Genomic DNA, 9,751 nt, shown 5'->3' with positions numbered 1-9,751 from the left:
TCAACGCAAACAAAGCGATTGTAAGGAAGAACAAGTTCGAACTGAGCGTTAGTACACTTACTTGTTGACAATTTGTAAACTAGCAATGCCCAGTCAAAGGCTAGTTCATCAACAAACCAGGGGTTGTTGAACCGACAAGGAAACGGCTATGCCTATCCAGAAGTTGGTAGGTTCACAAGGCCCAGACTAGTACTCAACAAGGTGACGCCTATGCGAATTGGAACCAAACTTGTAGACAAACTGTTAGTTTGTTGGCCAACAAGCCTGGGGTTGGTGAATCGACAAGGTATCGACAAGGTGACGCCTATGCGAATTGGAACCAAACTTGTAGACAAACTGTTAGTTTGCTGGCCAACAAGCCTGGGGTTGGTGAATCGACAAGGTGACGCCTATGCGAATTGGAACCAAACTTGTAACAAGGAGCCAACTTGTAGATTTGGTTTACAGTGTATATATAATTGCAGGTGTGAATTTGTGCAGTGAATCAGTGCAGATTTGTCACCACGACCGGTGCAGATTACCGACTGATTTATGACGTTGGTTGGCTTGAGGTTGGTTGCGTTGCTTCATTCGTTGGTTTGAATAAACATCTTTGTGTTTAAATACTCGTCTGTGTGATACTTTTTTTAAATAAAAATTTCGACGCGTGTCGCAACACGGTGTGTGAAAACGCACAGCATGTATATATGTTACGGGTCATATGCTAACTTGGGCAGTATGCAAACTACCCGGGCAGTATGCAAACTACCCAACAGCCCGGGCAGTATGCATACCGCCCGGGTAGTATGCATACTACCCAACCCCTTGGGCAGTATGCATACCGCCCAAAAGCTTGGGCAGTTTGCATACTGCCCGCTTCTTGTCTTGAAATTGTGTGTTCCATGTCCATTTTAAAAAGTTAATGGCTTAATAAGTATTTGGCCGGTCCCGTAGCTCAGTCGGTGGAGCGTTGGACTCCGCGTGGTGAGAGCACGCGTTCCCGGTTATAACAGTCCGGGTTCGAAGCGTGACGGGCGATTGACGTTTAGCCCTTGCCGGACCTATTGGTCTTCTACATACGCGCCGGCCGAGGGGGGGGGGCGGGTACGACTCCCCCTCGCCGTTTCGCCCCTGGTGGAGCTAGCGCGTCGCGGAAAAAAACGAGCATGTGCGCCGTTACGAGACGCAGAGATTAGTACCCGATTTTAAGGTCCTGGGTCAACCGGTGACCTCTGAAGTCAGGTCAAGTGCCCCAAGGTACGGTTCAGTTTTTGGTAAATACTTTGCAAAAACGGCCGCAGAGCCGCGATTTTGGCAGCATCGTGTTTGCCTCGCTCAGGCGCGTCGAATGATATACTTTTTGTTCGGGTCAGGTCAACTTAGGTGTTGACCTCAGGTCAAGGTCAGCTCAGCACCCTCAGGTCACGAAGTTGGTCGAAAGAGGTCATGTCGCATATCATTCGATTTGGCAGGTCTCCTTGCGTCCATTGGTGGCTTTCCCGACTCGCTAGCTCAATTTGATCGGGAGTTATTGACGAAAAACTAATATGACCTTGATGACGTTATAAATGACGTCACGCAAGGTCAACATTGCAAAAGTGACGCATCTAACCTTGCAAGGAGTGCGTGTGCGAGTGCGACCCAAAAATGCGGTTGGTGTCAAAAGATCCGGCTTGAATCAAAGGTCAGGTATGCCAAGTTTCAGCTCTCTATCGCCAGCGTGTTCGGAGCTAGCTTGAAAAAGCCCTATGGGGGGGGGGGGGGCGGCACCCCTCGGCCGGCGAGGGTTAATGAGCCTCCTTACAGGTGTGATTGCGGTTTGTAGCAGGCCGTAGCCAAGCGAAGTCAGTGAGAGGACCGGCCGTGCGCGGCTCTGTGCGCACTTTAAACTTTGGACTCCAAATTCTGCCATAGAACCGGCATTGCGCAATCGGAGGGTAGAGGGCAGGGTTACCGCAACAAGCTTCGCTTAGCGGGGGTTCTGTCCCTGTGAATCCTTCTATTCAAAAGGTTTGGACTAAATTTTAACAAAAGTAACGTAGTTCAATCGCGAAGTCTTTCTTGCCTTCAAACATGATTTATCGATCGAAGGGTGAAAATTTATCTATCGAAGATCGAAGGTGTTCAGTTCGACGATAAGGAGCGGCTGTTGTTAAACAACATGACCTTTTCATGTCAGGTCATGACCTTGACCTCAGGTCAAATTTTGAACTTATGGGAGAGGGCTGAACTTAAATTAAGAAAGCGCTTAAAGAGCTATCGAATGCGTCTTTCTGCGGCGCTGTAGCTCTACTATCCTCCGAGTAGGTATAGTTATGCGTGAATTTATAAAAAAAAAATTAAAAAGACGAAATTTGATCTTTGATAAGCTCTGTTGCCCTATTCTTTGACCTGACCTTAAAAATGACTAGGGCACTTTCGTCATGCTCTTTGACGCTATTTCGAATGCCGGTTACCGCATCTTACATGCCGCTTACTTCTGTTCCGCTCAGTGGCACGGGAGTCGAGCAGGGGTGTTCAACCCCCCCCCCCCCCAGCCCGGCACGACTGGCGCCGAGCACCGCCCCGGCGCGGGTTAAAGCGTCTGTCATTGACATGTAATGTGAGATATTGCATTAACTAGTCTCACGGGCCACGGTCAGCATATTGCCCGAGTAAACATCTTGCCCGTGAGAGAAAAGGCGGGTAGTATGCATACTACCCGGGCAGTATGCAAACTGCCCGGGCGGTATGCATACTGCCCAAGGGGTCGGGTAGTATGCATACTACCCGGGCGGTATGCATACTGCCCGGGCTGTTGGGTAGTTTGCATACTACCCGGGTAGTTTGCATACTGCCCAAGTTAGCATATGACCCGTAACATATATACTGTAAAACATATTTGCACGTTTCGAGTCATCCTGGCAAATCTCACTAACCAAATGCGTGTAAACTTTGTATTTACACACTGCATCCCGAAGTTTATAACGCATTTGGCTAATAATATTTGCCTGGATAACATGTGCACGTTGTGCAACTCTCGGCAGAAGCTTGTGAAGCTTACTCACATTTTGCGTGTAAGCGTGTTTCTTCTGTGTGTGTTATGTAACACCGAAGTTAGTTATCCTGCAACTAGGCGATGCCTAGTTGCATGATAACTAACTTCGGTGTTACATAACACGCACAAAAGGAAACACGCTTACACGCAAAATGCTAGTAAGCTTCACACGCTTTTGCCTAGTGAGATTTGCCAGGATAACTAACTTTTTAGTTACTCTACACGCATAATATTAGTACATTGACAGGTAGATATTAGTTAAGTAACACGGTCACACGCAAAAGGCGTGTAGGTCAACACCACGTCGAAAACTAATGTCTTAGTTTCATAACACGTTTTTTCTTAAAAGCGTGTTATATAAAACACGTTTGACCAGTAGATGCGTGTAAACTTTACACGCTTTAGGTTAGTGAGATTTGCCATGATAACACGGAAGTTAGTTAACATTTTTTACAGTGTGAGGAGAATTTGGTGTGCACACTGGTGTGGATACCAGGTCACAATGGCATTGTGGGGAATGTGCGAGCCGATTACTGGGCTGGGAAAGCACATGACAAACCAGATATTACTAGGGTGGCAGTAGGGCACCAGGAATATACACCAGAAGTGCGCCGATGTGTGCGACATCAATTTGCGACTCTGTGGCAGGAGTTTCGACAAACCCATCTGAAGATAATCAAGCCTACCATTGGTCAGTGGATGTCTAGCAAACGGGGCAATCGTAAGGAAGAGGTAGTGCTGTGTCGCTTGAGGCTAGGCCATACACTCCTCACGCATTCGTATGTTATTGACCGTGCTCCTCCGCCGCTATGTAACTGCTGCAGGTGTATTATCGATGTTAAGCATGTACTGCTCGATTGTCCACGATATCAAGCGAAGCGACAGCCCCTGCGACAGATGTGTAGAGATGGTGGTGTTCCCTTCACTGTGACAACTTTACTCGGCGATAATGACCCTACAATTCTCGACGGAGTGTTTTGTTTTCTGAGAGAGTGCGAGTTGATGGACAGGCTTTAGTCTGACAGATGACTCAGCTGTTTTTCCAAACAGTGCATATACACCATGGCACTGCGACAAATGGTGTCGATACTACTCACCCACGATTGACATTGCCTATGATTGTACCAGTGACATGGTTTGTCTAAGTGTGGTGACATGTCACGTCTCGCTCCGAGACGATGTTGCTTACCGTGCATGAGTGTATGGACGTGATGACTGTGTAACTACGGTGCCATGATATTGTCCGATACAACTAACCAATTTAAGTTCTTCTTATGAAGTAGTAAGACACTGTAGTTAGATCTCAGTAGCTAACTTAGTTTTTTTTCTCATTGCAGAGCGCTGGTTCTAACGCCTTCCTCACTGCTTATTTGACGAAAGTAGTTCAGGTTATTTAACCATTATCTAAGTTTGACCTTCTATCATTTCCACGCTAATTCCTCCCCACGCTATTTCCACACCTCTTGTGTCTCCTTGTCCCTGCCTAAACTATGCTTAGTACCGCTTAGTACCGATTCCAACAATATCGAACGACGAATTGAAGACCGAAACAAGTCTGCGAAGTTGGACGCTTGAGCCTGACGGCTACGCGCCCTAATCCACGAAGAAGAAGAAGAAGGGAGAGGTGGGGCAGGAAAATTGCGATCGAGCAGCCACTGCACTGGGACGTGGATTGGTATTATCTAACCGCAGTACGTCAGTACGTCCCGGGCGGCCGGCGAGGTCGGGTCGGGCCCCGGAGCTCCGGTATGTTTGACAGGTCGGCGGCCGCGCGCGGTCAGAGTGGCGGTCGAGTAGTAGACCCTGTGCGGGCGCGCTACGGCCCGTGGCCAGAGTAAGTGAACGGTCATCCAGCCGCGAAATGTGATTCTGCGCTTGCTGTGACGCGGTGCATTTTGTGCTTTGCTGTTGTGAGACGCAATGATGGACTCTGCGTCTGCACTCAGCGATTCAGACGACACTGCGTTTCAGCTGGCTTGTGCCAGCCCCGGTCCTACGGTCCGTAAGCGGCAGCGTTCTGTTGGGGACATGTTTCGTCGCATGGATCAGAAGAAACAGAGATACGTCTCTCTTAAAGGAAAAGAGCAAGTAATTAAAGACGCGGAGTTTTTGGAAGACATCAAAGCAATGATGAAAAGTTGCATCGAGGAAAGTAACGAAAAGTTGTGGCAGAAAATGGAAAACAAGATCTCGTCGTACGAAAACAGGCAGGGTTTGGTGTTTGCATATTTGTCCATGAACAGTTTGTGAACAATGTAATGTTTGTTTGTTTGTTTATTTGATAGTTTACGAATTTTGGCATTCAAGGTCACATGTTCACCAACGATTCTCTGTTCACGAACAGTTCGTGAACGTTCATGAACGTTCATGAACAAGTCATCATTTTTGATATCTTCCGAGCAATTGTTATCATACGATGCAGACATGACTGCAGGCAACATATGTTTTACATGTGAAAAATGCACCAGTTATATCTCAATCACAGGGAATCGTGATTCATAACTATTCTTGCAACGCTGAGGCTTAAGTTGTGCATTTCAGACCTTGCATGACGTCATGTAAGACGCCACTAAGGTTGTTAGATGCAGTAGGAGCTTTTCGCTAATAACTTCCGATCAAATTGAACTAGCGAGTCGGTTGAGCCATCAATTGACTCAGAAAGAACTGCCACATCGAATGATATGCAGCATGACATCCTCCATGCAGCCTTATGACCCGAGTGGCTTTGACCTGACCTTGACTTGAGGTCAACATCCTAAAAAGACCTAATCCAAACAAAAAGTATATCATTCGAAGCGCCTGGCCACGACGAGCACGATGGTGCCACAATCGCGGCTCTGCCACTATTTGTGGCGAAGTTATTTACCAAAAATCAAACCCCTACTTTGTGACACTTGACCTGACCTCAGGGATCACCGGTTGGTGTAAGACCTTGAAATCGGATACCAATCGCTGTGGTTCGTAATGACGCACACGCTGGCTTTTTCCGCAAGGTTCTATCTCAATTAGTAGCGAAACGGCTAAGGAGGGGGTCTTATCTACCCCATCTTTACCACAGGGGCAGTTGGGGGGGGGGGGGGGGGGGGGGCGAGCCTAAAATGCCTGACATGATGCATAAGAAACAGTGGCGTAGCTAGGGGTCTAAGGGGACACGTACCACCCCCCCCCCCCATCGGGATAAAAGGGACCCTCGGGTCCGAGGGGCCCTGCGGCGCCATTTGACCGCTGAGGGTTAACGATGGCCATATTTCTACTCAGAAGGGCCCCATGGGGCTCGTTAGAGCACCTCATGGGCTCTAAATAGCCACACTAAGATCTCCATAAGGGCCCAACGCCGGCTTCTGAGGGCCACTTGCGGCTTTTAAGGGCACCTCGGTGGTCTCCAAAGGCCCGTTACTGGCCTCTGAGAGGTCTTACCGCCCTATGAGGGGCCAGTTCTAGGGGCATTTCCCGCCTGTGATGGTCCCACACTTATTTTTCTGAAGGCCCCATAACGGCAACTGTGGGGCCCTGGTCGGCGCCTATGAGGGCCCACACCGGTGTCTCTGAGGGTTTCACACCCCCAACTCTGAGTGCCTACACCAGTGCCTATTAAAGCCCTATATCGGCGGCTCTGAAGACCCAACCAACACCTGCGCATCTAAAGGCCACCCACTGGTGACTTTTGAGGGCCCCACACCGGTGACTCTGAGGGCCCCACCGGCGTCTGACAGTACCATGCCGGCAGTGGCGTCACCACGGGGAGGGGGGGGGGGCAAGCGGGGCAACATGCCCCCCAACCTCCAAATGGGCACCCTCTGAGATCGATGCAGATCCGAGGAGATTTTGGGATCGAAAAATGGGGGTACCTTCAGAGAAACACTCGCAATGAACATGCGGCGCAGCCTCTACTCCGAATGAGCTCAGCCTAGCATCGGTACAAAGCCGCGCCGCGCCGCCTGCCGGTCACCTTTAGGCCAGTTTCCATCTATCGGCTGTCTGGCTAACCCGCCCTAAGCCGGGCTGCCTGCCCACGGGCCGGTGCATTTGTCGCCATATTCTGCTAACATACGATAGGCTTCATTTTCACCATACATTTGTACTCGCCTTTAGGTGCCGCCTGCCGGCGTGAGAAAGCTCAAACTATAGTTGTGTGCTCCAGGGTATATTGAGTGAAAAGGTGTGCTCAAATTATAGATGATATGTCGACTGCCGTCGCTAAACAGAAATATTTTTATTTTTTCATTTTTTATTTGTTTGATCTTTGAGTTTGATCCCAATGCCACTTCAATAGAATTTATTATGGATATCTTTGTTTTCATTTATCAGTTCTTATTTCACTGACTACGGAAACGGGGTACGTTCCTTACGTGTTTATATATATTTATTTTTTGACACACTTGAAACCTGATAATCAGAAGGATGTTTGTTGATGTTGAAAGCAGCAGAAATGCATTCCTCGTTCTTAGCATAGCAAACTGCCTTGATAATATTGAATTGTGATACTGGCCTGAGCCCCTCCAACTTTTCGGCCGGGGGGGGGGGGCGGGCTCGTAATGTATTTGAGCCCCCCCCCCCCCCAGCTGGAGGAATCGAAATCGGAAATCTACCAACCAGGGCTGCGGAGTCGATGGATTTTAGGGTGACTCCGACTCCGACTCCGACTCCGGCTTCAAAAATCGACTCCGACTCCTACTCCAACTCCGATTCCGACTCCGGATGGTTTTATTAAAATCCATACCATGATATTGAAGTTCATAATGGAGACGTTTTATCTTGCCTGAAACGATCCCTTGTGCGTTCCAAGACTTTGCGTTGCAAATATGCGTTAAAAATAGCATGCAGAATTACAAAGCAGGTTCTTGGGAATTCACCGTCTTCTGCTTGTCTCGCTGAAAACGTTCGTCCACAACAGCAAAATGGTCTTTTTTTTTCGACAAAATCTAATTTCGAGCGCAGTATCGTCAATCATATAGATGCAGTGCATGACGTTGAGCCGCTAGCGTTAACTCCGACTCCGGAGTCGGAGTCGGTAAGATTTTGGTGACTCCGACTCCGACTCCGGGCAGAAATGTCGACTCCGACCGACTCCAACTCCGACTCCGACTCCGACTCCGCAGCCCTGCTACCAACATAATTTCATAAATTCCGATACATAGGCGCGGGAACCGGGGGAGGGGGCAGTGGGGGAAGCTTGCCCCCACAACTCTGGGGCCGTGGGGGCGGTGCCCCACAACTTTTCATTAGACGCCCAGGAACCGTTGGGGCAGCTTGTCCTCCCCAAATTAGGGGTTATGGGTCACAAAGAAAGAAACATGGGTGGAACTTTTCCAGGGAAGTTGGTGGGGCAAAAAGTCGTCAAACCCACAATGTCCGATTATGAAGTTGAATAAAATGCCACACTGAATCAATACCTATCATTACAGATAAAATATTTTGCATTTAACTGACACAAAGCTCTTCAATACGAAAAAGATTAATTTGCAAAGCGACAAAGTCTTGGAAACCATCTAAAGTTGGTGGGGTAAAACACTTATTGGTGGGGAAAAATACCAAGTTGGTGAGGCAGCCGCCCCACCAACTGTATAGGAAGCTCCGCCCTTTGAAAGAAAGCATGTAAGTGCAAAATCCACCTCTTTCACTGGCTCAGCAACTCATTTGGCAGATTAAAACCTTATTCCAGGTTGCCAAAAATGTAGTTTCTTCACTCAGCTGAGACGGAATACCTCACTTTTTTGCAAATATTTTCTCTTTTTTTTTCGTTGCCAAGCTCTGAAAAATAAGTGGCCTAAAACCGATGAGAAAACTAGATTTGGGGGTACCCTAGGTTAGGTTTGCAAGATTTGCCCCCCCCCCCAACCAAAAAATCCTGGTGACGCCACTGCATGCCGGTCTCTAAGGACCCCACAGGACTTCTTCTGCCGGCCTAAGGACCCCTTGCCGGTCACTGAGACCCCCTGCCGGCTTGTAGAGAGTTCGCGTCAACAGCTCTAAAGGCCCCACACCCGTCTGTGACGGCTCCACACCACTCACCAGCGTCTATGAGGGCCCACAGCAACGCCTGTAAGGACCCTCATCGTCGCCTCTGAGAGAATCACACTAGCACCTCTGAGCGCCCACAACGGCACCTGCATGGCGGCCCCACACCGGTGCCTCTAAAGGCTCCTTACCGGCGGCTCTGAGGGCAGGGTGATTCTGAGCAGGGCTGCGGAGTCGGAGTCGGAGTCGGAGTCGGTCGGAGTCGACAGTTGTGACCGGAGTCGGAGTCGGAGTCGATGACTCGATTTTAGAAACCCGAGCCGGAGTCGGAGTCGGAGTCACCGAAAATCTGTCGACTCCGCAGACCTAGCAGGGCTGCGGAGTCAGAGTCGGAGTTGGAGTCGGTCGGAGTCGACAATTCTGCCCGGAGTCGGAGTCGGAGTCGGAGCTGGTTTTTGAAAGCCGGAGTCGGAGTCGGAGTCGCCGAAAATTCATCGACTCCGCAGCCCTGATTCTGAGGGTGCCACCGATAACCGAAGGCACCACACAAGCCCTTAGTGTCGCTGAGCTTTAATCCCATACCGGCCCTCCGAGGGCGCCACGTGCTCATTTCCCCACACCCCTCCCTCACACCGGGAGCGGGTAAACTGTGTTATACCTATAGCAACGATTTTACCACCGTTGTACGTTATGTATTTCTCAAAGTTGACTCAAGCTGGTGCAGTATAAAATCTGGCCTGCCAAACTTATGGCCAAGGTCAGGCTCAAATCAAAGCG

The 9,751-nt window shown here is 49.3% G+C and overlaps 1 long non-coding RNA gene across 1 annotated transcript; it reads left to right on the top strand.

Annotated features, from left to right (window-relative positions):
- The first annotated feature begins 3,480 nt into the window (after positions 1-3,480).
- Positions 3,481-5,275, top strand: LOC122371428. Its single transcript, XR_006254732.1, has 2 exons — positions 3,481-3,737; positions 4,354-5,275. It is a non-coding gene; the product is annotated as an uncharacterized LOC122371428 (long non-coding RNA).
- The last annotated feature ends 4,476 nt before the right edge of the window (positions 5,276-9,751 follow it).

Source organism: Amphibalanus amphitrite, unplaced genomic scaffold, assembly GCF_019059575.1.
Source record: "Amphibalanus amphitrite isolate SeventyFive unplaced genomic scaffold, NRLGWU_Aamphi_draft 001243F_arrow, whole genome shotgun sequence".
Classification (NCBI taxonomy): domain Eukaryota; kingdom Metazoa; phylum Arthropoda; class Thecostraca; order Balanomorpha; family Balanidae; genus Amphibalanus; species Amphibalanus amphitrite.
The sequence above is the reverse complement of the archived record's forward strand: the minus strand, read 5'-3'. Positions and strand labels throughout refer to the sequence as shown.